The sequence below is a fragment of the Falco cherrug genome, chromosome 14 (genome assembly GCF_023634085.1).
Source record: "Falco cherrug isolate bFalChe1 chromosome 14, bFalChe1.pri, whole genome shotgun sequence".
Taxonomy (NCBI): Eukaryota; Metazoa; Chordata; class Aves; order Falconiformes; family Falconidae; genus Falco; species Falco cherrug.
The window spans coordinates 22,903,530-22,930,133 of NC_073710.1; the positions used below are offsets into that span (position 1 = coordinate 22,903,530).

Here is a 26,604-nt window from a genome sequence, read left to right on the forward strand (position 1 = left end):
CTTCTGGGCTCTGAGGTGGGAGTGGTGACTTGAGTTGCTTTCTCCAACCGCTTCACAGGGCTGCAGGCAGCTTTTCTCTCTTTCCCCAAAACAATAGGACACCATCTAGAAAGATTCCCAAAACTGAAGGCCGTTTCCAAAGTGGGCCGGGAAGCTGGTAGGCCGCATCCTGCCCGACCCAAAAGCGGGCAGGGGCTCGCCACAGCCCCGCCAGCCTTCGGGGGATGCAGCCGGCGGGGTGCGCTGCTCCTCAGATCCAGAGGTGCTGAACGCACCGTGGGCTAGGGCCGGGGCCGGGGCCAGCGCCCAGGAAAGGCGGCCTAGCCCCCGCGGGCCCCGCGGCCAGAGCGACACAGCCCGCCCGTCCCCATGGCACCCTGACGCTCGCCCCACAGCGCTTGGCTGAAGCCCCGCCCTCTTTCCTTTGCTGTCCAGTCGTCGGCACGCACGGGTGGAAGGCTAAGCTCCTGTTGGGCAATACTAACGTTAATCAACGCCTCTGGGGCCCACCGCGCTCGTGAGGCCTGCCGCGCGGGAAGGCGGGAAGGTGTTCACACGGGCAACACATCCCCCCTCCGCGAGTGTTGATTGGCTAGCTGGCGCCTAGGGGCGGGGCTTTGTATCTCCTTCCTCAGGATTGGGCGGGAGCGCCATCGATATGAGGCGGGGCGGGAGAAGGACTTGGCGGTCTCGTTCGAACGGCAGCGTGCGTGGTCTGGGGCTTTGGCCGCTGCCGCCGCCACCACCTCTTCACCCCGCCCCACCACAGCACACCACACTGCGCCTCTGGCGACTCCGGCCGCTCTGGGAGCCCGGGACGGCCCTCTGGGCTGGCGGGGCCGTGCGCGTTTGCAGAGGGTCGGTGACGGCCGCTGAGCCCGGCCTCTGAGCCCCGCCGCTGAGGGGAGGGCGAGCGCGCTGTGCCCTTCATGCAGCCCAGGTAAGGGCTGGCGGACCCCTCCCCGCTGTAAGGCTGCCCTCTTGCCTGGCTTCTCCCGGGGAGGCGGGAGGGAGGCGAAGTGATAGTCCCGAGCCTTCGCTGCCCGGGCGCCGTGCCCTCTGGCCGTGCCCTGCCTGCAGGCCGCTCTGTCGCCATTCTGAGAAAGGAGATGGCGGTCTCGTCGCTGCGCGCTGCCTTGGCAAGGAAGAGAAGCCCTGCGTTGCCAGGCACCTGGAAAAATCCAGCACTTGCCAAACTGTGTAACAGGTTAATGCCTAGGAGGATTCTGTCCAGCCAAGGCTTTTTATGAACTATTCGTTGGCAAGTAATTTGGCTGCCAGGACCTCTGGTAGTGGGCTGACGAGACGAAGCTGGGTAAGCAGCTGTAGTCATCGCTGAGGTGCTAACTCGTTTTAGCAGCTGGGTGCAAAACTATTTAGGCACGCTGTGCTGTAAAGGGATTGGAAACTATGATCTGCTCTGTTTCCTTGGTGAAAAGTGGGATCAAATGTATCAATGTAGTTTCTATGAAATGTATGCTAAACTTGTTAATAAAGGAGATTTAAACTGAAACACCAAGCTGTTAAAAGCTGAAGTGCAAAACGAGATGGGTTCCTGTTTATATTGGTCCTCTTTGACCAACAGTTCAAGACCTTAGTTTATTTTTACACTGCTGAAGAGATACAGAAGCAGGGAGTTGCTTCTACTGAATAGAACTCTAGAAAAAAGTGATGCTTACTACTCAAGAAGCTAAATACACAGTTCACTAACTTTTAGCAATATTGCTTATGCCCAGGAAGTGCTCCTAGCCTTGCTGTTTCCATTTAACTGAAATGAGAAGCAAAATGTCTATCTTTAGCATTGGGGAGATCGGGATGCCATTGAACATCAGCTGGTTTTGTTTCTAAACGGAAACTAGATGCAGTTGTGCTTTAGAAATGCTTGCATTCAAGAATGAAAAGTTGTTTGCATCCTGAAACGCTGTGTGCCAGGTCAGAACACAGCTCCTGAACACAGGCACAGGGGGAGTGACTTGGTAGTCTGATTCTTTGCACCCTGGGGACAGGAACAGCAGCTCTCCTATCTTGCCACAATGTTTATTACACAGAATTTAGTGTAGATCAGCAAGAAATTAGTTGCTATTGCAGAATGCAATTATTTTTTTTAGTTTGTGTATGTCAGGTAACCTAGCAAACTCTTAGGTTTGTTTTTTTTAAAACCAAAACATGTACTTGAGTATGTGTTTACTCTCTTGACTACTACAACCACGAAGGAGCAACTCCAAACTCTTTGGTATGTGATGATGAGGAATCGATCCCTATTAACTGTGAAACTTGTGTAGTTTGCTTCAGAGAGCATTTGTATTCCCGTTATATTGCCTTCCCAAAAATATTCTGGTCTTTATTTTACTTTTATAAGTTACGTGGCTTAAAACTAGGTAAGAAATACCAGTAAATGATTAGACAGGCTTGACAAGTATACCAAGAGAAGCCCAAGCCCACGTAGCAGGCAGAGGCTCTGCTACTGGCAGTAGCGTGCTGCTCCCCACTAGCCTTCTTCCATGGCTGGCACTGGGGTGTCAGAGCCCCTGTGTCACAGATCTGCAGTTGCGAGCAGTCCTCATCTTCACGTTTCCTGTGATTTTGCAACTTGGCTCTTAAAATAACCTTCACCAGCATGTGATGCGTATTTGAACACAGTCTACTCAGTTTCGTGATCAGTGTGTGTGGGTTGTGTCTCATTCTGACCAGATTTTGGTCTGAATTGTCAGTTGAACCATCTAGCAAAGTCATGCTCTTTGTGGGTGACCTGCTAATTCTCTGGGGATAATTCTTTCTGTCTGACTGGATGGTTAATAATGAATACAGGACAGATATAAACACGGTTGGCTTTGTGGTATTCTGTCTAAGATAATGGCATCTCCTGTAGCATAAACTCTTTTGATTGAATTGAGTTTATGTATGCTTAAAGATTGTGTAAAAGGAAAAAATACTAACTTTGAGTTTTAAATTCTAGGTGTGACTGAGAAGACTTACAGCAGCTGTCTCATAATTGGAAGTCATAGGGACAATGGCTGCTTTGTTTCTGCTGAATTCAGAACTGAATAGGTAAGAGATGAGTAGCACCTTAAACTTTTCTTAATTGTAATTAATTTCATTCCAGCTTTTGCTTTTAGAACCTCAAATTTTTTGTCCCCTCTTTCTAGCTGGTTTTCCTTTCTTTGGTTTACGTTTCTGCCTTATGTTTTAATCAGGAATTGTTTTTTCATTCACTTATACTGGTGGCTCAGATAACCTTTCAAAAGTAGCTGAGAGGATCTTGGTATCATCCGTAAGTATTTCAGAGAGTGAAATAAGGTTCTGCTGCTGCCACTGCTCATTTAACACTGATAACTAAATCCCATAAATATTCTCGTACTCTTAATGTGAAAACCCTTGAAGGTGGGTTGAACAGAAATCATTCCCTTTCTTGTTGATATTTGTAACTAAAATAAAGCTATAAAGTGCTGCTGAATGCATCCAGAGAGTCCATGCTTGCCTTCCATTCAAGCAGAGCAAATGCAATCACCAGTGCTCTTACCCTTTTTGAAGGGCTAGAGCACTTGAAAGGAATTGAATGATTTGTAGACAGATTCTGTCCCAGGCCTCAGAGTGTTAGGAAAGGGCAGGTGGTTTTTTTCCCATTTCTGAAAATCAAAACCATTATGTGCAATTCAGCCACCTTTGATTCCTCAGTTGGTGTTGATTTGGGGGTAAGTATGATCACTGGTCAGCAAAACTAATCGGAAAACCTGACTTCATGATAGAATCCCACTTTAAAAAGCCAGAATATTCATTGTATTTGTAAGAGGTATTTCTTGGGGAAAATGTGGGTTACAGTGAAAATAACTCTGGTGGAAGTGATGAAAAGTTCAGCTTAATTTTTGGATTGCTTCCCTTGTAGATATTAGGGTGAAGTAGAGCTGGGGAAAATGGAAGAAACTCTGCCTTATTAGAAGCATAAAAACTAGTGACTGTATCTTGGCCAGTGCTGCCGATTTTCCAGTAAGCTGTCTGCTGTACGGAGGTGTATAACCCTAATGGCTTGTTGTATGCCATTAAAAGGTATTGTACACTCATAAAAGAATGACATTTTGATCAATGCTGTTAAAAGAATTACTGTCTTGACACAGAAAAGCTTTCCTGCTGCAAGTTTAAAAATATGCCTTTAAAAGCTTTTTATTGAATACCTTTGCATCCCTCAGAAATGTGCTATTTTGGCACAGGGCTGCTCTGAAGTATTCCATGTTGTAACTTAAATGCAAGACCTTCTGTTTACCATCAGAAGGGAGTGAGGTGAGGCAGGTGTATTCACTTTACTGCCATGGGGACAAAAGAAAAAGCACCTTGAGCTACTTGTATACGGTCTAAAAATAACTCATTTCTAGAGTCCAAAATCATTTGAAAGCTATTTGGTTTTGGTTTGCCATTGATTCCTCTCTGTCCCACCAGCTTTGTTTGAGTGTCCCTTTGGACTTTGAAGCTGTATATTGATGTTGGAGGGAGGCAGGTGGCAGATAGGAAAACCACAAATGTCTTCATTGTAGCTGGTTCCTAATTCACAGGCAGGTGGGCTGTGTTGAGAGAAACTTGTTTTGGAAATGTCTAGGTGGTCCTGTTGTGGTAATACTTCTTGTAGCAGAAATCTCCCCTTAGTGTTATTAAAAGATCTTGTATCAGATCTATTGTTTAATCACAGCTGCTGAAGTAATGTTGTACCTGGCATGATCACGGCTGGAATTACACCTAAACTGTTCAATGCAGTTCAGCTGCAATTGTTGCTGACAGCTACTGTCAGGTGGGAACCTGAGGAATATCCTGGCAATGGGCCTGGCTGCTGATGGAGGTCACGTCTCTGTCCCTGGCTCAGCATTTCTAACAGGCTTTGTTATGTCTGACCAGTTTAAACACAAGTGTTAAAAGCCCTGGTTTGGGATTCAGGAGGCACATAATACCTCAGCTCTGTGATGCTCCTTGCACATCCTTGTGCATTTCATATGTTCCTTGGAGTTTTTGTGTTTCAGGTCTTCAGTTTAACTGTGCGTGATACACTAAGTGCAACTATATAAAGATGGAGGGATTAGCTGAAAGCATGGTAGGACAGTTTTTGATACAGAGAGGTTCTAGGCAACTTTTTCTGAGGCTTCTTTCTTCCCCTCTCTCTGTATTTATGATCAAGACAAAAAAGTGGATGTTCTGGATGGATTTGGTATGCCTCCTTTCCTGCTGTGGGACTGTCAGCAGCTGAGTGGGCTCCAAGAGTGCTTGCTAAGTGGGTTTTGTAACAGGTGAGTAAGATCATAGCATTATGTGGTATTTCTATACATCAGATGAAAAAAGCTGTGAAACTTCATGGTGGAATTTCATTGCTGGAGGAAGTAAAACATTTAATTGTACCATATGTAAGTAGCTCCTCTTAAGTACAGCTTTTCAAGAGACGGTATTTCTTTCAGGAAAAGGAAATACTAATACTCTGCATTATCTGCAAAGGCCTTTTGTACCTTACAAAAGCAAAAAGTAGGAGAACCTGAATGTATGTTATTGGCATGTGAGGATGTTACTCGGAGAACTATGATTAGGGTTAAGATGCATGCTGTCATAACTGGTTCCTAATTGCCTTTCAGGTGCTTAAGTTTTGTCCAATTTAACCTTCAAGGAAGGCCTGAGAAGCCCAAATACTTGCTTACCTCTGTTTCAGTTAAACTTTTGGTAGCTTTCTAGGGGAGGGTTTTATTTGTTTGTTTTTAAATATGTGAGTTTATACAGAAGTTCAGCTGTACCCACTCTTGAGTTTTGTTATAATGGTGTGGGAAAGAGGTTAATAGCAGCAAGAGCAGAGGCTGACACACGGCACAGAATTTGAATGTTTTAAGTGCTTGGTAGCTTGAGGAGCTTACTCTGAGGTGCTAACAGTAACTTGAAATGTATGAAAGGACACAAGGAATTTATTTTTTTTTGTTTATTGTATCCTGCAACATATAGTTTCCCACCAATGGTTCCAGCTTATTTTCCCATCTTGGGCCACAATTGAACCAATTGGCACTGTAGTAGCCTTTGTGTTTAAAAAGGAAAATATGCTGCATATCCTACTGGCAGTAGCTTCTTAGATGATTACTTTTTTATTTCTGAAGTCCTGCCACCTTCTTCAGGAGACACTATGCATTTATGCCTTTAGCTCAGTCATTCTATGTGCTTTCGCTTTATGGTTTAGCTCAGTCTCCAACCACACAAAATAGTATGTTATTTAACTATTTGTTTCTTGCAGTGTGTTTTGTTTTGTGTTTTCTCCTGAGGTTCCGATTTGCATCTAGATGCTATGGAGAAAAGTGGAAGAAATTGGAACCTCACAGAGTAACTATTTCCCCCTTATATTTGCTTGTCCTCAGTTGAAGAGGGAGAGAGGACAGAGCCCATCATACTCATGCTCTTGATTGTAACCTACGTCAGCCTCCCAGGTCCTCTTGCCTTCTGTACATCATGTGGCTCTTTCTGCCACCAGCTGTTGTCTGCTGTTTTCTGACTAAGCCTCACTTGTGTAATTTTAGCTTTGGAGGAAATTTGAAAGCAAAATTATCTCCATAGTCCTATTTACTCACAGTATCTCACTGAAGCTCCCTACAAATGTTTTTCTACAATGACCTTTTAGAATACCTGCTTTCAGGGTAGGCTTCTAACCTGTCAGTGTGGCTTAGGCATGTTTTCTTACGTTTAGCTATATTAAAAACTATGATCTTTGCTTGACTCTTCTTTACCAGGCAAACTAAATGGCTTTCTATCACTGATCCTTGGTTTTTATCACTCTAATCTGCAAATTTCTTCAGTAATCATCTTGTGCTTTTTTCAGAGCATAGACAAAACTGCTGAATAACATAGGGTCAAGCTCTTGAAGGTGGGATAAAAGAAACCATTCTCTTTTCTGTTGATATTTAATTGATATAAGCTGGAAACATTTATTTAGTGTTTGGCCTCATCTGCAATTACATTTTGAGGCCTATCAGTTTCTAGCCTACTTGATGTGTCATGTTGATTTTGAGTTTCTTAATCAAATGTCATTCTGCATCAAGTCAGCTGCCTCACAAAAATCTGATATCTCTGTGTTAGTATCAATAAACTTATAATTAAAAATCAAGCTAGTCCAAGAATATATTCCCTGAAAACTCACATTGTTAATCTATTATCCTTTCCTTTTCTTTCTAGGTAGAGTCTTGTGTTGGCTATTCTGTTACTTTGAAGTCAGTGTCAGACAGACATGACTATAGTTACTCAAGTCACCAGATTAAAAAAAACCACAACAAACCACAAACAAAAAACTGTTATTGTTTCTCTCTGTCCTGTCAAATATTAAGTGCTTTCCAAAGGATACTAAAAATGAGCATTAATGGTCCAAACGGCTCTTCAGACAAGCTCTTTTCTTCTAATCACCATGGAAATTGAAACCTAGATCTTAACTCATTCCCATTTGACCTAGTTCAAGCTACTCACTTAATTTATAAATGTCCTAGCAGAGCCATATGACTTCCTGTGGGACTTCAGCTCGCATTAATCCTTTATCAGTATGATGTTTCCTAGAGGTCCTCTGCTTAATAGGTCAGATTGACAGCATTAAATGGTTGATTTTGACCTTGAAGGCCTTGTCACTGGTTTTGGCATCTGTGGATAGATAAAGGTGGGATAGAAGCTGAGGGTCTAAGTCTCTTTGGGCTATTATTTTAGCTGAGCTATGTTGCTTTGGTTTACAATTGATTAATATTTTGATGTTAATCTCTGCAGCTGTAAAATATAGAAATACAACAAACTTTTACAGCTAAAACCAAATCTATAGAAATTGATCATGCAAGTAAAGTGTTGCAATCAATCTATCTAGCATAGAGACTAGTTGTTTGATGCCAATATCTAGATCATATAGTTCTTAGATGTCTGATTGATTGAATTGCTTTAAGAGAACTGGTGGGAGTAGATCTTTGGGCAATAGAGGAAGGTAATCCGCTTTTTTGTATAATGACTTTCAAAATCAAACTTTTGTGTTGTCAGTTTATGGCTGACTTCCTGTTGGCAAATAAATAAAGCATGTACTTTTGTGCACTTTATATGCATAAGACAAGTGTAAGGAGAATAAAATGAGAACAATAATGGAGTGCTATGTGTTAGAGTAAAATGGTGTCCCTTCATGGCAACATTTATGAAAAAAAAATGTTAACTGGAGGATAAGTTGGATGATGGATACCTGTTGAATGTCTCTTGGGAATAAACAGATCAATAAAAACAGTAAGACGAGACAAGGAAGGTATGTGTTTTAGTACTTGCTGAAGTCATGAAAAACGCCTTTATACTTGTGGAAAGGGCATATCCTGAAATCTGGAAAGCACTTGCAGAGTTTTTCATATATTGTACTAAAGTTTTTGAGGAGTAAATCAACAAGTAGCTCAAAGTCGGGGTTTGCTTTTAAGTCTAGAACTTTGATTGCGGTAAATTTTCTTGTTATGGGACTTGCCTGAGGAATAGTATGCACGGGAATGCTTTACTGAATCACGTACTGAAAAAAGATATAGCTCATTATGCTTTCCTTGTACTTTTAGAAATGGAGTTTGTAGGATGTTTTCTTTGTAGCTCTAGTGTTTGGGCTATAGGGATTTCAAATCTTTTGGAGGAAAAAAAAGATAGCTTCAAATTCACTTCAGAGTCTGATATTTGTTTTATTAGTGGAAATTTTTGTCTCTTGTGTTTTCCCCATTCTAGATAACCTTTTCTTGTCATCTAAGAAATTAATTTCTTTGCTGGAATCATTGCAAGTAAACTTGATAGCAGGAGTGCTGTTATTGAGGCAGCTTACACAGTGATTTGCGAAGTACAGCCTCTTCATATAATGCGAAGCAGAAGTTGATTTATTGACCACTACTGGGATTTCAGGAATCTGTTGAACTACCTGTTTTTTATCTTTCTCTCATAAAATTCACTATTGAATGTCTTTTTTTTTTTTTTTTTTTTTCCCCTGGTACCCTCTTGGAAAGAATTCTTTGATATGCAGTCATACAATAAGGGCAATCATTCTGTTTGCTACTTGTTTCTGTTGTGTAGAGTTTGGCTTTTTAGTAAAGTGTATATAGGGTCATTTAATGTAGTTTACGTGACATAACTCTTAAAGATTTTTTCTAAAATACTTTCCCATGTGAGGAGGACACTCATACTTACCTAGGCTGTGAAAATACTGGCTCTCTAGGAGTCCTGCCAGTCCTTTTCATAGAACATATTTCAGTTAGAGCAAAACATCACAGAAAAGCCAACTCTACTGTGAATGCACTATTGCTTATGTTGAGTACATCTCTGTAAAATATAATCTGCTACTTTTTTGGAACATAAGAAAATATATAAGTATATAATTTGATTAGTTTTTGCTATTTGCTGTATATTCGTCATGCTTTTTTACAACTCTCTGCAAACGCTCTTCTCTAAAGTAGGGTGTATGTTAGGAATGAAAACTGGTCTCTTGCTGATTGGTAATCTGTAAAAACATAGTTTTAAAAATAGAGTCCGAGTAAAAAATATACAAAGTGGATTATTGATTCTCAGGGATGAAGAGAGAATGCTTTCTCTTGAGTCCTTTCTGTTGCTTTAGATTTTTATACTAATATCTGGCGGCTTGGGGGGTGGTGGTGTTTATTTGATTAACAGACACTAATGGAGAAATTGTCTTATCTCTAGTTCACCTGCTGGATTTCTGACAACTCTTCCTAGCCACTACTGCATACAGGAGACCAGAGCTGATGTGCTTGGGGATGGCAAATGGAGTATTTACGGGTTATGGTATTATGGTAGTAAAGGCCTCAACATTAAGTGTATTAGTCTTCTGAGAGTTGTGTAACTTGCTGCGTGATGTCTGACCACATAATACTACTGCCTGGAACTGAGGTGTCTGTCATTAAAATGTCCACAGTGCTACTATAGGCATTAAAAGTGAAGACTCAAGTTGATGCGGAAGAGAACAGTTATTAGAATGGGTTAGATAATTACAACCAGCTAAAGGGGAAGGCATTGTGTTTGAATTCAAATGCTATACCCACAACTGTAACATCTGCTAGCCAAATGCTTAGGTGGGCCAAACCCATCCAATTATGTACTATGGTAAAAAGACCTTATTTTTATTGTTATTTACACAGAAATTTAATTCATGAAAGGAACAGAATCAGTGTTTTCCAGACTCTCTCCTTATGTTTGCCTTAATCTTGTATTTATTTCAGGAAAACGTCTTGGTATTTCTTATTGACTGCTGGATTGGGATTGATTCTTACCTGATTTGACTAGTCCCAGAATAATAGACATTTTTGCTGTCAGTTGCAGATCAGCAAGACTCAAAGGGGTGTGGAAAACTTGCTATTCAGAAAAAGATTTCTGCCAGGTTGTATGGTATGATTATTGTCCACATGGGCAGCTTATTTTTATTTCCAAAACATTTTCTTCCATTTATAATCTAGATGGAAACTCAGATCTCTGAAGGTGAAAAGCTAGGACATCAATCTGCCTTCACAACTCAGCTTCTTGTTAAGTATTGAACTTCCATCTGCATGCTTAGCTGTTCCAGTCAGAGCCCCAAACTCTGTAGTTTTTCACTAATGCTTTGTCAGAGCGCTGTCCTCTTCAGAGAGATTGAAATGAGTAATAGTCTTTCGACACTATTGGCAAGTGGCTTTCACGGTCCATGGCAGATCTAATGAACTACAGCTGCCTGGTTGGAAAATCCTGCTTTTGATTGTCTGAAAGGACTTCTGAAGTCTCTGCTTGGATTCACAGACTTTCTTAGGATTTTTTTTCCTCTTTGAGAAGTAGATGGAAAAAACACCTTGGAAATTCCTTCATAGTATACATTCATCAACAATATACATCAGGCTTATAACATGGTGCCTTTGCACAGGAAACACTGCAAAGTTTGTACACACTACAGACATGCTTGAAAATGGGAATAGTGAAACATGCTTAACTAGTGAGGAAAGCAGGTGTATAAATAAACTTCCATGCTCTCAACAAAGTTCTCCCATGAACAGATATTTAATAATTCTTTTCATCAGGTACAATACTGCAGGTGCCTTTTTTGATGGTTGGTACATGCACAAACAGAAGAGGTGGTACCATCTGACAGGAATGCAGTACATATGGCTGCATCTTCAAAAGTTCAGGATCTGTCAGTGGGCCAGATTTTCAATGCGGCCTGGCAACCAACATGCATCCACTATGCAGGGTTAATTTGAAAATCTGGCTCTTATTTTGGTGTCTTAATGAGCCCTGGGTTGTGTTTTGTCAGGGGTGTTTTGGTGGTTGGGTTGGGTGGTGTGTTTGATGTTGGGGGTTTTTCTTGAGAAACTGGTCAAGAATGTGACTATTATTTTTGTTGATATGAATATCTTTCCTATTCTGTGTGAAAGATGGGGCAGGAAACAATTATACATACTTAACCATAAAAGTTTGTGGTGAGGAGAATTTTTTTTTCATTCTACTCCCACCTTCTTTGCATCCTCATCTATATGAATGTTTATTCTGCCTGCCAGCTGAAAAGCTTTCCTTCCAAATTTTGGAAGATGGATTGTAACTTGCCTGTGATTTGTAGTACAGTTTGAATTATATTACACTCCAGCTTTATTTTTGGACTGAATAATCATAGTTTCATTTAACTGGGGCTAGACTGGTGAGTTTTGCAAACACTAGTAGATGCTGATCCTTATAGTAGAAAATGGTATTAGTATACTTCTATTTCCTACTTATTCTTCAGTTTCATATCCACTTTCCATTTTGTTCCTATTTACACAACTCTTCTTACTCACTTTGACTTATTCTCTACATTAGGGGTATCAGCTAGCCTGAACTGTTGTCCTTTTGAACTGAAGTTTTGAGAGTGCAGGATCAAATGCTAGCAATACTCTTCTCCAGCCAGTGAGTGACAATGTTATGAATTAACATGTGGGTTTTTTTTTTTAAAAAAACATATTACTAAGACTTCTGTGTACTTGGAAATTTGGATGTGAAATGCTAACAAAATGATCTCATTAGAAATTGAGTCTCACTTCTAGTGCAGAAAACATTTTATCTTACTCCCTTGATATTCCTGTTTGTAGTAGTTTTGACGTGCATTATTAAAAATAATACTGCAAAGCACCTTTGTTTGGGTAATGTAATGAAACCATAGTAAATGGCTGAGTGTTTGTGGCTTTCCTGTTGAACAAGGAAAAACTGTGGGGTGACTGCCTTTGCAATTTGGAAGGAGAATTTCTTATCCAGCTGATGGCTACTGGAAGATGCCACACCAGGTGCAGAACAAGTCTGCGTTAATTTTTATGCTACTTCAAAGACCTAAACGTAAAAGTTAGGTTCCTGACTTGGAAATGTAAGCACCCAAGGGCTGCTTAAGGCTATCACCTGTGAGAAGTCATTCTCATGAATGATGATGCTGCCATAATGGTTTGGTTGGGAAACGTTAGCATGTGCAGTCTAAACGCACACAGGTATGTGAATCTGAAAGGTGTATTTTTTCAGTCTGCAGTGTCATACATGACTTGTTATGGGAGATTACTTTTTTGTTGTCTACCTGCTCCCATTTTGTGTGTAGTAGCAGGGGTGTGAGAAGCAGATCTGTCATGTGATTGTAGAATGGTTTTGGCAGAAGAGTTCTTTTGGAGGGCAGCTGGTACAACCCCCTGCTCAGAGCAGTGCTACTGATGTTACATTGGGCAACTTCTCCTTAGTTCCGAAGTAACTCTACAGCTGAAGATTGTATAACCTCCCCAAGTAACCTGTTCCACTCTGACCACGCTCACTGAAGAATTTTTCCTTGTCCATAGCTGAAATTTCCTTGGCTATAATTTTCTTCTGTTTCCTCTTGTTCTTTCTCTGAGCAGCTCTAAGAAGAGCCTGTCTTCTCTCTAACTGCCCAGTAGGTAGTTGCAGACAGCAATTAGGTTGCCCTTTAGCCTCATCTCCTTCAGGCTGAACAGACCCGTTTCTCTCAGCCTCTCCTTACACATTGCCTTCCTTTGCAGCAGTGAGCACAGGCAGCTGAGGGCATTGGAAGCATCGCAGCCTTTGCTGCTGAGGAAGTGCTGGTGGGAATAACTTGAGATCTGCAGACCTCCATCTTTTAGCTCATGGCTAGGAGTGCAGGAAGGGAGTCGCTGGTAGTAGAGCAGTCCTCTGTTCCCTTCAGACCTTCTCCATCACAGGACAAGGCACCCACCGTGCCCAACTTGCAGCAGTCCTGTACCTTGAAGGGGCATGGACTGATGAATTGCTGGAAGATTCCTGCTAGAAGCATTGGGTACTACCTGGTGGCAGACAGTGTGTCTCTTGCTTACCTGAAAGTGGAAACCCAGAATTTTGTGGTTTCAATGTTAAAAATAGAACATCACTGGAACTTGCCAGGGAAAAGAATGTCAGTGGAAATGGGTATTAATTCACAGCATTAAAGCTTAGATCAGTACAAGCCCTAGCACTGAAATGACAGGGCTGATGTGGGTGTGATGGGCTTCTGCTGTGCGTTTGTGATGGGGTTGTTTGTGCTATGCCTTTAATGTTACAGGTAAAATTTTTAATGTGTATGTCTCAGGTATATGGTCTCACCTTTCGTGTCTCCTATCTGAAAAAATACATTTGTTTCTTGTCCCCCTTTCCCTTTCTTTTCAATCATCTTTTGTCTGCCAAGCAGTTATCCAAAGAGGAAACTGAGCCCAAAATGGTGAGTGAGTGAAAGACTATGCCATGCATCTCTGTGGCTCAGACACCACGATGCAGCTTCTCCACTCTGTCTTTAATTAAACTTGGGTTTTTCTGTTGTTGTAGCTGGAAGCAGTGTGCTGACACAACTCACTCTTGTATAGAACAGATTAAAATGTCAATGTTTTAATGTTCTCATCTGTGGGAAAAAGAAAATAGTTGGGTGTTTTATTTATAACTTTAAAAGACTACTATGGAAAAGGTTTACTTGTGCAAGATGGAAGAGCACAATTAAAGGTACAGAGTCCCACTTAATGTTAAGAGCCTGTAAAGGACTGAGAAAATTGAAAGGATGAAATCTCTTCAGGAAATAGGCTTCACTGGGGCATCACAGTTTAAAACAAATATAAATTTACTGTATTTTTTATTATTTTGGTCTGCTTTCTTTCCATTTGTGGCGTGGTGTACATGCATGCATCTCTGAGCTAATGGACCAAAAGGTTGAATGTGTTTGAGCAGAAAAATAATGAAGGTGCCTGAAAAGAATGGTCAAAGGTCAATGTCGTACTTGATGCTGTGTGATATCCTTCTAGAGAGGGAAGCTATATTTCCTACAGAAGAAATAGTCACATGAGAATAAAATTACAATTTGTGTCTTCTGCAGATTTGCTCCTTTGGCAGCTTGAGAAGTAACAATGAAACTGATTTGGAGGTATAGATTATAACTCCACTGTGCAGGAGATAGCTAACTGGTTCTGGGATAGCAGTGGTACAGTATGATACCATGCAGAAATATGTGCTCAAGCCCTTGAACAGTACAGCTCAGCCAGCGCTGCTTTGGACAGGCCATTAACCTATTTATCAGGAGTCTTGATCACTTAATGCTGCAATGAATCTGTTTGTGGATTAATAGGGGCTTAGTTTTCAGGTTTACTAGTCAGGCCCATTTTGATATTTCAAAATACTGTCCCTTATAGGGACCAGTCACTAGTGTCTTCTGTTCTTTTTATCTTGGTGATTTATCCTTTTTGCCTATGGAAGTGATGACTTTATCACAGAGTAATCAGGTAAATTTAGAAGACTGTCTGCTGGACTGGGGTTAAACTGACAGCTGTAACTGCCTACTTTGGAAAGAATGCTGCTTTTCTTCAGAAAGTGACTCCCAGACCTTATTTAGAGACTTGCTTAATTTGGGCTGTCCTCTGGGTTAACATCTGTGGAATCTGTATTTCTCTGGCAGTTGTGTCTCCCTTGCATGTAAATTACAGATGCTCACCAATGCCCTTTGAGCCCTTTCTTTCCAAAGAGGGGAGAAGAAAGAAATAATCCATTTTAAATAAGGGCAATAAAAAGGCTCCCATTGAACACCTATGCTAAAAGAGGAGTGCTGCATGTCTTTTCCCTTCAGTTACTTTCTCTCTTTCTCACTTATATTTGAATCCATCTCTTACAGCCTTGCTGCTGTGGGATCAATTTGTTGGCAAGAGTTATTCAAACATTAGCAGAATGCATGTTCTTACTGTTCTTGTTGGACTTGGGTGTTGAAGCCAACAATAACAGCTCTCGTGTGGGAACTGATGCTGGGTATTTGAGTCAAACTGTTCTTGGTGGTCTGTACTTTACTACAGTGAAAAAATGTAAGAGGTTTCTTTTCCCATAGTGTTCATTTGTGTTCCCATCGTTCATTCTTTATACAATCACTGTGCCTGTGGACAGTTGAAATAAATACTTTGAATAAATTATGTGGTTTACTTTCAGCTTTTGCTTTGTGTGCTTTTTGTAGGTTTGGGGTTTTTCACTCCATGGCTTGATTACCCGATCCTCTTAATTGTCATAGGTATGTGGTGGGGTTTGGTTTTTATCACACACAACCACCACCCCCCCCCCAAGGTAAAATCTGACTGTGGGGACATTTTCTAGGACAAATAAGCTTTAAGAGCAAACAAAGAGTACCTGTAGAATGCCCTGAGAGCTGGGAGTATTACATGGTATTTCAGCCTGAGCTGTGCCGAGGCCAACAGCATTGAGAAGATGCTACAATCTCAGCCAGCTTCTCCCCTCATAGAAATCAGACTATGCTTTTCCAGGAAAATGTTGGGCTATTGAAGCATTTAGTGCTGTGCTTTGTAATACCCATCCAAGTATTCAGTAACCACCACAAATTCCTTGCTGGTTGTGCTTTGTTGCTTAAGTGAAAGTCCAGAATGCAGGGATACTTGCGGGAGCTGAATGGTTTGAAGCTTTCTGTAATTTTTCCTGTTACCCTCAGGGCTCTCTGAAAAAATTACCTCTTTGTAGAGTCTTTGGGATATGATGCAGTCCCAGATCAGACATTTCTCTATTAAATAAGAAGTATGATAAGCCTAAAAGCATTGAATTTGGTATTTTGAATCTCTAGAGGCCAATCCCAGTGTGTATCTATTTGGGCTAATTTACTGAACTAGTTAGTTTCTTCTCCTGCGTAACAACCATTCCACCCCCAGCATTATTGAAGTTAGTTTTGCCTCTCTGGCTGCCAGGAATAACTTTACTTTGCATGGATAATTAACTGGATTGAGTAACAGAGAGGAAAAAAAATTATTTCCACACAGTGGTAATAATAAATCTGTTACTACTTTTGGCTCTCCATGTTATTACCATAGTTGGGTATGTCTTAATGAGGAAGTGGCTTCTTTTTACTAAGTTCAAATACCAGCAAGGAGCCTGCATCTCGCACATGAGTCTGGGTGTGTGAGAGCAGAAGGGCAGACGGTGGGATCTTTTTTTAACTAGACAGTCATTCCTGCACACAAATAAGATGTTTCTGGTTTTTGGGGTTTTTTTTCTGCAAGCTGTAAATTTCCAGTCTTTGCCACAAGGTAAAACTAGGGATTTCTGATTGTATCAGAATCAAAGCTTTTCTGAGATGGAAATCTTTCTAATAATTTCTTAAAACTTTTTTTAAGTATTGAAGAATAGGCTTAATGTTTGGCTGTTCAGGAATTCTGAAACTGACCCTTTCCTGTAGGGATATTTGGAGCACGCAAATCTGTTCTCTCCGAAATGCACAAAATAACTGTCTGGGGATGGTAGACCTGTGGAACTTACCACAGGAATTGCCTCTTGAGGGAAGGAAAAACCTGTGGCTCAGATATGAAGTATGATATGCTCATGAGTGCAATAATTCTTTCTCATGACAGCTTACCTGATACTCTTTTGATCTTTTTCCGAATCCTCTTCCTCCTTTTCCCGTTTATTTTCATCACCTATATTTTGTCCAATGTTCTGGAGCCTTGTTTTCCCTTAACCCAAGAAGGGATGAACTTGTGTTCTTTATAGCCTGTTGATAACTGCTGAGAGCGTTTTTTGCTTGGTTTTGTCTGAGAGGTGATGGGGAAGTGGTTGAACCTTTCTCAATAACCAGAAGGCAGCAACCTGTCATCTCCTGGTGGCTTGAAGGTAAATGTTTGGACTGTATGCAGCTCATCTATATGGTGAGGTTGGTCCAGCTTAACAGCTCATACCTGATTTGGGGTGCCAAAAGATGACCCTTTGGGCAGGGCACAGTGTTATGGCTTAGTGGACTGTAAGTCTGGGACTCCTCTGTGGTCCTGGGCACTTGCAGTCCCAGTGCCTTTTCTGTAAACTAGGGCTGAGTGTTTTGCCAAATATCTGACATCTTGAATTAATGTATTTGCTAACTTCTGTGTGCATTGCTGTTATTGTTCTGTGAAAATGTACCAAACAGTAATTTTGCCTAGTTGCCCTTCAGCTGATTCCTGTCATTGTCATTGTAGCAGTGAACCTTTGAAGATCCTTGAAAAGGGAAAGTGACACAGTTTAAAGATTAGTTTGAGGAAGCTCTGGCATAAGGGGCAGCACAATGGAAAGCTAAAAGCATCTGGGGAAGAAATGGGTAAACTTCTCTGGTGGTAGTGAAAATAAGGGGGGTTGTTTATCTTTGCTTATGCCTGTTAACATTTCCTTCTGCTGGTCTAGCTTATGTCCTACTACTTAATTTTCTCTGTGCCTAATCCATCTCTGCTGTTTCTTTTCCATCATCCTCTCACCATGTAAACCACATTAATCATTGGCCTGTCTGCTCCTGCAAAAAATAAAGTGCAAAAATTGTCAGCTGTATTTAGTACTGTTAAATGGGTGGAGTTTTTAAAGGAAGGGAGGAATATGTAACTATAGAATTAGAGCTGCAAAAGTTTGAAGGTTGTAAAACCAATCACTGAATTCAGAAAAGATGAAAGGAAACTGAGAAAATAATTTAAACAGTTCTTGGTGAAAAGTATACTTTGCCAAAAATACTTTCATTTTATTGAATCATTCAAGTGTGGGGAGGAAAAAAAAAAAGTCAGAAAAATAAGAACTTATCAATGCCCATCCTCTGTTTTTGAAAAAAAGAATTTGACTTTTTTTGGAAGCATTTCTGTGTAAACAATTATTTAAGAACTAAATTTTATTTCAGTTATCAAAAACCAGTTGTTTTGGGTTTGGTTTTTTCAGGGTTGTTTTTTGTTTGTTTTTTGGTCTCCTGAGTTGAAATTTTGAACTTGCAGTTTTACTCAAGCAATGGATAATTTTTTAGCACAATATTAAGTTTATTTGTAAAGTCTTAATTCATTCCTTTAAGATACATTATGGTATGAGTTCAGCTAGTTTTTTTTACAAGGGGTGTGTGACAGAACAGAGATTAAATATGTTTTTTAGGGTTTCTAGCCCAATGCTTTGTGTTAGGAAAAACTTTCACCTTAGTGCTGTAAGCTGAATTAGAAGTTTTGCACAACAATGTGATGTATATGACCGAAGAAAACAAATTGGGGTAGGATGGGGAACTTTGAAGTGTTTCTGAACTTTTAATACTAGATTTTGCAACCTTATTGACCTCTTATTGTGGGCTGCTGCTCATTTTTCAGGTGAAAATCAGAAATTCAGGGTTCTGCCATTCTACCCCCACTCCACCTCTGTTTAGCCCAGTAAGGGTCATGAATGGAGTTTTAACCCAACCCTGTTTTGACTGAGCTTCTAGGTACAACTAAATGTAAGAATGTACAGTTCATCTTCTCTGCAGAGCAGCCACAGTGAGATAAAGATGATGAAGTGAATGTAACAGACTCTATTTTAAATGGGTGTTGTTATAACACAGGAGAATGCTTGAATTGAGACTCATTTGTTTTCTCTGTGGTGAACAAAGTGGTGTGGTCTAGCAAGTGCAAGATGGATTAGAGAAGTGCATGGATATGGTGTAAGAGTCTACAGATGCATATAGTTAAGTCTTCTGCTTGCTGCATTTTTATTTGGCTTCTGATGCAGGTTAGAGCTAATTTTGCCTAAATAGCACTTGCTGAAGTGCTTGTGAAGGGTATTTGAGGTGTGCCAGTATAAGACATAAAGGCTATTTTGAGATGCACCAAACAATGAGTATCAGTCAGTAGGAAATCTGCCATTTTCTATCCCAGCTGGAATGTGATGTTTTGATGTCAGAAGTCTTTAAAATTGACAAAGGTGGTGTTGATAATGGAAAAGTTATAAGCATAAATTTCTTGGTACCAAGTCTGTTATCTATGCTGTTGATATGTCTAAAACCTATGCCTGCTTTCCATAAGAAAGGAAAATATGAAAAATATTAAATTGATGTGAAATACTGTAAGTCTAAGAAGCATTCTTAAACCATGTCCTGGGTGTCCATGGAAGGAAGAGATGATTAAAGCTGCAATACAACAGATTCTCTGCCTTAAAGTGAGCTGGGAGGAGAAAACCAATACCAAAGAATGTTCTGAATGCTGAAGGTAAGTCATTGCACCTGTGTCTTCAATGTAACACTGACTATTCATATTAGTTTAAAAAATATTGAAAAAAGTTTCGTGTAAGGAGAGGTAAATCATGGAAATTACGTTCTTACTAGATTAAGAAAGCAAATGGGGAAACTAAAATGAAGGACTGCATGAGAAAATGGAATTTACTAAAGGAAAATAGGAGGTCTGGAGCAGTATGGGAGGGACAGGGCAGGTTTTGTCACTCCTCTCAGCCAGCTCTGGTCTGGACTGGTCACATGGAAAACAGGGTGAATCTGGACTCAGTCCACAACTGTTGTGGCTAGCAAAACACATAGACATTCTAGATGAGGTATACTTAAGAATCTTTGTGCTTTAAATATAACATATGAAACTCTCAATTACTTTGAATCTTGTTTCTGGCTCTGTAATTGGAAGTCTGACCTTCTTGACTCTGTATAAATCTGTATCCTATTTTTAGCCATTAAGCTATCTTGTGTCTGAGATGAGTACAGATAGCAGTGACAAACTTGGGGTATTTGTATCTTTCTGAAGATAATAAATACAAATAAATCTGTAGAGGAGAAATAAATCAAGGAGAAACTTATATGCTGAGATAAAGGGGACTTATGGCTTGCAAAGTGTCTCACATCAAGCTGTAGAAATAAGTCCAAAATCCGATACCATTAAGTGCAAGATTGGAGAACACAAATTGGCATCCTTTCCGTATGGGGTAGGCACCAGAGGGACAACTTCCAGCTCTGGTCACTTCCTTCAATTGTCACAACCTTTTAGTCGATGTTTTGCATTTACTGGAAGATTTTGGTTCTGTATTCTGTAGTCAGTGGGGATGACTGGTGTTTGTTTCCATAGGCAGAATTAGCAATTTCAGATGTGGAATGGATGCATTGTTAGCTCTAGCTGATCCCCTCCCAGTGAGGGGGGAGCGTAAGTCAAAGAGTGCATGTGCAATTTCACAGGTCTTCTGCAGGCTGATGAATAGTTTTGCTGCATCTGCAATACTTGCAGTAGATGCAGTTGTCCCTCTGTGACTTACCCATTAAACAGAAGTCTGGAGGTGATTAGTCATTTGGTCTGGGTCCTCTCTTCCATGCAGTATTGCTCCTTTTCATGACTGCATCTCTTGCAGTGTGTTTTACATGCTAATAGTGTTCAGCTTTGCCTCATCATCGTCAGCTGGCTGGTGAAATGAAAGTGTTGGTGACAGTATGAGAACTAGACAAGCCTAGGATAATACTGATAGATTGGAAGAAGCTTATACCAAGATCTCAAAGGGAGCAGGACAAGCTGCTTGTAACATAAGTTCTTAATTTATTTTTCGTTAGCTTTTATTCTGCTTCTGGGTACTTAACAGCTATGGCCTGTGTGCTGGCTTCCCATCTGTTCAAAATGAGACAAATGGAATTGTATAGTTGCTTTCATATGTAGACCGCAGTTCAGTTACTCACTTCAGGACTAGACAATTGAAATGAGCTGTAGATTGACCAACATCTTGAGGCCATCTGAAGAACATCTGGAAACAGAGGCGAATTCAGCCCAATTATTTAAGAGTTGAATTTGACACACCCTGGTTTTCTTCACGTAGGACTCTAGGGAATACTCTATATAACACTTTAGCATTTGTGGGAGCATTTGTATACACCTGTGATTCTAGCAATCTTGTCTAGGCTTATTCAGGGAAAGGGCTGATTTTATTTTTTATAATTATATTTTTAAAAAGCTGGCTCCCTTTTCTATGCTATTCTTTCTGCATTTTCAGCATTGATCTGAATGTATGGTTGCAAAACCTAGAAAACTGTTTAAATGCTGAACCTAAACATAAACCAACCGTACAGAGTCCTTTTCCTTTCTGAGTTTATTTATCCATTTGCCTAGTTTCCAGATGGGCTGCAGCATGGTGTCATTAATGTACAAAACCCTAAATATGGGAGATGTCATCACATGCCAGGCTTCAATCTTTATCCGCCCATCATTATAATTCAGATGTGCCTGTGCTTAGAAGAAGGGATAGGGAATATAGCTAATAATTCTCTTTTTGTAAGTGTGGAAAAATAGTGAGATTTGGCCCTGCAATGAAAATGTTACTGTCTGGGGTTAATTTAGGTCCTTAATTATGGCTAAACTGGTACAAGAGTTAAGGGAGGAGTGCTGGACAACTTGCCTGTTTTCTTCCTTTGTTAGAAAGCTAACTCTGTTATTACATTTCCTACCAAAGGAAACAAACTTTGTGTCAGGGATGTAATTAAAAACAAACCCAACAACAACAAATTAACTCTATCCCAGCCAAAACCAGGACACCCAATAAAATGACAAATGCTTTCCCTGAATTACCCTCCAAGAAATTAAAAATACATTGCTGATAATACAGGATCTTCCAACTAGCTAAACTACCAGTTGGAAAAGTTTCCGTTGTTGATAGAGTGCAGTCTTTGGCAATGAAAAGTGGTTTGTCATTCTTTGCACTTTTCCTGCGTAAACCCTCTCTGAAGAATGGAGCTACTTGCCATCATGTATTTTTCCAAAATGTCTGTTACAGGTGTACCATGTTCTCCCATCTTTGTTACTACTAATCTTTAAAAATACAGTTTAGAATGTTCTTGATATGTTAACAAAGAATAGGAAAATGATGCATTTTGTTTAAAATCAAAATGCAGAACTAAGTGCATTTAGGAAAATCAGGACTAAAACTGGGCAGTATTGTTGCCCCTAGTATCTCTCTGCACAGATGAGCAATAGAAGTGTGGTTAGCACTAGCAAGTCTGCAGCGTAGATGGGTTTAGCATGTATGTATGATGCATCACCCAATTTAGGGCTGGGGCTGTGAAAATTGAACGACAATTTCCATCTATACTACAGTCTGTCAAGAGGTAGACATGGAGATTGGTGGTAGTCTGAAATGAGGTAAATGTCTACAAATAATTTTCAGCTGCAGATGTAGCATGTAATGTACATTTGTATATTAAACCTTATAAGTGGGGGCAAAAAGCAAATATGACTGAAACTAAACAAATCTCTAAACACTTCAAATCTACTGTGAAGATTTCTAGGTTTCAGTAGCACAAGAACTACAAGTTCTGTTGCTTTTCTTAGTGTCTGCATAAAATTGTAATGTAGTGACTAAATGGTGTGGTTTAGGGTGAGCAGAGTAAAGCTGATAAACCAGCATGTAATGATGTTTGAGCAGTGCTGTGTGTCCCTTCAACAAAATTGCTTTTAAAGAGTAGGAGAGCTTTATCTGTCTTGGGTTTACTTTTTTAAACTATGAAATAAAGTATTTAAGAGAATTTCTCCTGGAAAAAATAATTAAAAAAACCAAAACCTGGAGACTTTGTAAGTGACAATGTGTACAGTACTAAAAGCAGGTAAAAACCTGTATCTGTGTGGAGAACAGTCTCTTTGCCCTCTCTTTTTCTGATTGTACATCCTTACAAATTTTGGAGCAACACAGATTTGCAAAACCCTATTTATTAAAGTTTAGTCTGCCAATACATTTCCTTTTATGACTTTTTGACTGCCTCCTTTTAGTAATCATCCAAAGATCACAGGTCAATAATCTACTGACACAGTCAAATGCCTTCTGTTATATTTAGGCACTTGTTTACATGTAACCTGAGGATTTTTGAAAACTTGTTGACACTGTAGGGTGACTCAAAGAGGACAACAGTAGACACTTACAGACCTGTTTCCCTGTCCTGGATGCTGTAGAAGAGTGGACAGGAGAGGCTACAGCTGTGACATAATCGTGTACTTTTTGATGTTCTGCTTTGGCTAGCTGTTCCTGGATGACACTGTAAGAGTGGCTGGTGCAGTATATGCAAAATATGAGGGCCCAAAGGCCAGCTCTAAAACACTCTTAATCTAACTAAAGATGTGGATGCTTGCTGAAGATCGTCTAACTGACCTCAAGAGATTAATTTCTTTATTCGCTGTAGCTTAATGCTGTACAGGGGAACAGGTACTTCATCTTCTGATTTAGGACAAATTCAGACCTGAGTGCCATTTTTTTTTTTTTTTTTGCAAGCTTCTGCTTTCGAACAGTGGCTTTTGCTTTCCAACAGTGGCTTGTGTCTTGCTGGCAATGAGGCACGCTGACTGCTTTTATGAAAGGCCAATTCTAAATTGTTTAGATTAGTCTAGAGAGTAATACCCTGTAGGATGTTCTGAGACTGGGAAGATTGGTGTCCTCTGCTGTGTTCCACTCTGTGCCATGGAAGAACACAACCTAATTATTTAGGAACAATGTAGCCTGCAAATCCATTCAACTGTACCATCCTCTTTGTCAGCTGACAATATTTAAAAGGAGATTGCCAACCTTAGGATGAGCACAGCAGAGAAGTACTTGTATTGAACTACTGCCAGTGGAGGAAGGGCTGGTCTGTGGCCTCCTGCAAGGGCTCAGCCCACATCAGTCTATGGACCCGGATGACATCCACCTCGGGTGTTAAGGGAAGTGGCTGACATTGGAGTGAGGCCACTGTCCATAATCTTTGAAAAGTGATGTAGATTGGAGGATATCCCTGATGACTGGAAGAGCAAATGTCATGCCCATCTACACAAAGGACCCAGAAGAGCAACCAGGGAACTACAGGCCCATGAGTCTTACTTCAGTCCCTCGGAAAGTAATGGAACAAGTCCTCTTAGAAACTATTGCAAGCTAAGTGAAGCAGCGACTTGAAAAGCCAACACAGACCTACCAAAAGCAAATCATGCCACACTGACCTCATCACCTACAACAAGGTGACACTTCCTGTTGACATGAGAATAGCAGTGGATATTGTTTACCTGGCCTTCAGCAAAGTTTTCAACACTGTTTCCCACAGTTTCCTCCTGGCAGAATACAGATTGGATGGGTGGTCAGTGAGATGATTGGGAAACTGGCAAACAACTCGCACTCAGAGGGTGGTGATCAATGATTCTTATTCAGACTGGCAGCCATGTCACAAGTGGGGTCCCCTGGGGACTGATACTGGACCCCACGCTGTTTACATATTCACGAATGGTCTGGACAGGGGATTGAAAACACCCTCACCAAGTCTGCTAATGACACTGAAGTGGGTGGTGAAGTGGACACATCAGAAGGGAGAGCCATCTTACAGAGACCTGGACAGGCTGGAAGAGCAGCTTCCCCAGAACTGTATGAAGTTTAACAAAAACAAGTGCAGAGTCCTGCACCTGGGACAATGTAACCAGAGAGCCCAGTACAGGCTGGGAACTGTGTGGCTGGGACCAGCCTTGCTGAAAGGGACCTGTGGATCCTGGTGGACAGACGGCTGTATGTGAGTCGGCAACATGCTGTTGCAGCCACAAAGGCAAATTGGAGCCTGGGCTGCATCTGCAGGGGCATTACTAGCAGAGATAGAGGCATGATCATCCCACACAGTGCTTGTTGGGCCCCACCTGGAGTACTGTTGTCCAGTTCTGGTCCCCACAATTTGAGATGTGGGCAGACTGGAGAGGACCCAAATGAGGGCCACAAAGATGAGTAAAGGGCTGAAAAACCTGCCCTGTGTGGAAAGACAGGAGTGAGTTAGGTCTTTTCTCCCTGGAGAAGAGAAGGTCCAGGGGGACCTCATCACGTTTTTCCAGTACTTAAAGGGTGGCTACAAAGAGAACAGAGGCGCTCTCTTTACAGGGAGAAGACAAGGGGCAACAGGTACAAGTTGCACTAGGAGAGGTTCCATCTTCATAAATAATAAATTCTTTACAATGAGAACAATCCATCACTGGAACAACCTCCCCAGGGATGTGGTGGAGTCCTTATTGTTTTCAAGATGTAAGTGAACAGGGTGCTCTATCATCTCATCTAGGCTCCTTTTGCCATGCGTAGTTGGACCAGATGATCTTTTGAAGTCCCTGCTAACCTGGGTTATTCTATGATTCTACATAGTCAAAGGAAGAATCAGACTGTTAGAGGCTGGTAGAAGATATCTGAAAACATGTTCCTAGGAAGTGGGGGAGGTAAAGAACAGGATCTTCTCGTAATTTGAATCTGTTTGCTCTCTTTTTCATGGCAAAGCAAGTCAGGCCTCTGTGGACTTTCTAAACCAAATGAATTATGGTCTAGAATAGTAATGTGGTATTGCTAATGATTTCATTGCTGACCACAGCTGTTAGCAGTAAGGCTAGCATTGTCATTTCATTTCTGATATATTTTTGAGGCATTTTGCTTATTACATTAGTTGACTTCTTATGTACTGTTCAAGCTATAATCTTGAGTTAATGAATTTGGGAACATGGGTAGTGCAGGTTAAGGTCTGTGAGCCTGTGTTCCCTTTTGCTTTGTGCAGGTGAGGACACACACATCATATTGTTAAAAATAGTTGTTTAGATGACTTTTCTGTGTTAATTCTGAGGCCTGAAATAGACTGGGTGTTAAGTGCAAGTAGCTTAGGGGCTTCTTCATACTGTTGTCTTTGACAAAGCATAAGCTTGAGTGGAGTGTCGGTCTGTTCTCTGGTACTACTGTTTCCAGTTGCTTGGACCTAATCTGAATGTAACAGAGTAAACATCTGAGTTAAGGAATGTGGGTTAGAAAATTTTGAGCCACTTGAAGATTTCTGTGGATCTACGAGAAGATCTTGACTTCTACCCCGGCACCCCCAGCAGCTTTTTGTGCCTTGCAGTGCTTAAGTAGCAATGTGGTTCAAGCCAGGAGTGAAACATGGTCCTAGCATCTATTAATGTACTGGCAAATATAAGGTGAAGTTAAATTGTGGAAGATAGATCATTTGGTTTTGCCTCCTCTTGAGTTATAATAAGGTTACCCTGACTTAAGTCCTAACTCCACAAAAACTTAATTAGAAAGACATGCTTCTGAGATAGCTGGCCCTGAAGCTGTCTTGAGCAGCACTGGGTCAGCTGCTAACACTGTGGGTCTGTAGACCAGGTTCCTGCTAACTTCAGTGCTGATGTTAGTCCTCTAATTCTTTTTCTTAATTGCTTTTCTCTGCTGAGAGATTCCAGCTGAGCACATGCTCTCACATCACTGGCGAAGAATTTAGTGTAGGCCTGACTTTCTGCCCTACAAATAAACATGAGATAGATATGCTCAAGCCTAGCAGTGAAATGACTGTGTGAGACACCTCTGTGGTCAGCCATTAGGGTGGTATTCTCCAGAGCGCTGCTCTCCAAAAATAAGCCGACTTAAAAG

At 40.8% G+C, this 26,604-nt stretch overlaps 1 long non-coding RNA gene across 1 annotated transcript in view; it reads left to right on the forward strand.

Moving 5' to 3' along the window:
• Positions 1–677: 677 nt before the first annotated feature.
• LOC114015255 (uncharacterized) overlaps positions 678–26,604 on the forward strand; it is a 124,346-nt gene continuing 98,419 nt past the window's right edge. The window contains exons 1-4 of the long non-coding RNA XR_003559093.2: positions 678–940; positions 2,957–3,048; positions 3,884–4,044; positions 5,159–5,267. This is a non-coding gene — a long non-coding RNA (uncharacterized LOC114015255). The remainder of the gene's footprint in view (positions 941–2,956; positions 3,049–3,883; positions 4,045–5,158; positions 5,268–26,604) is intronic.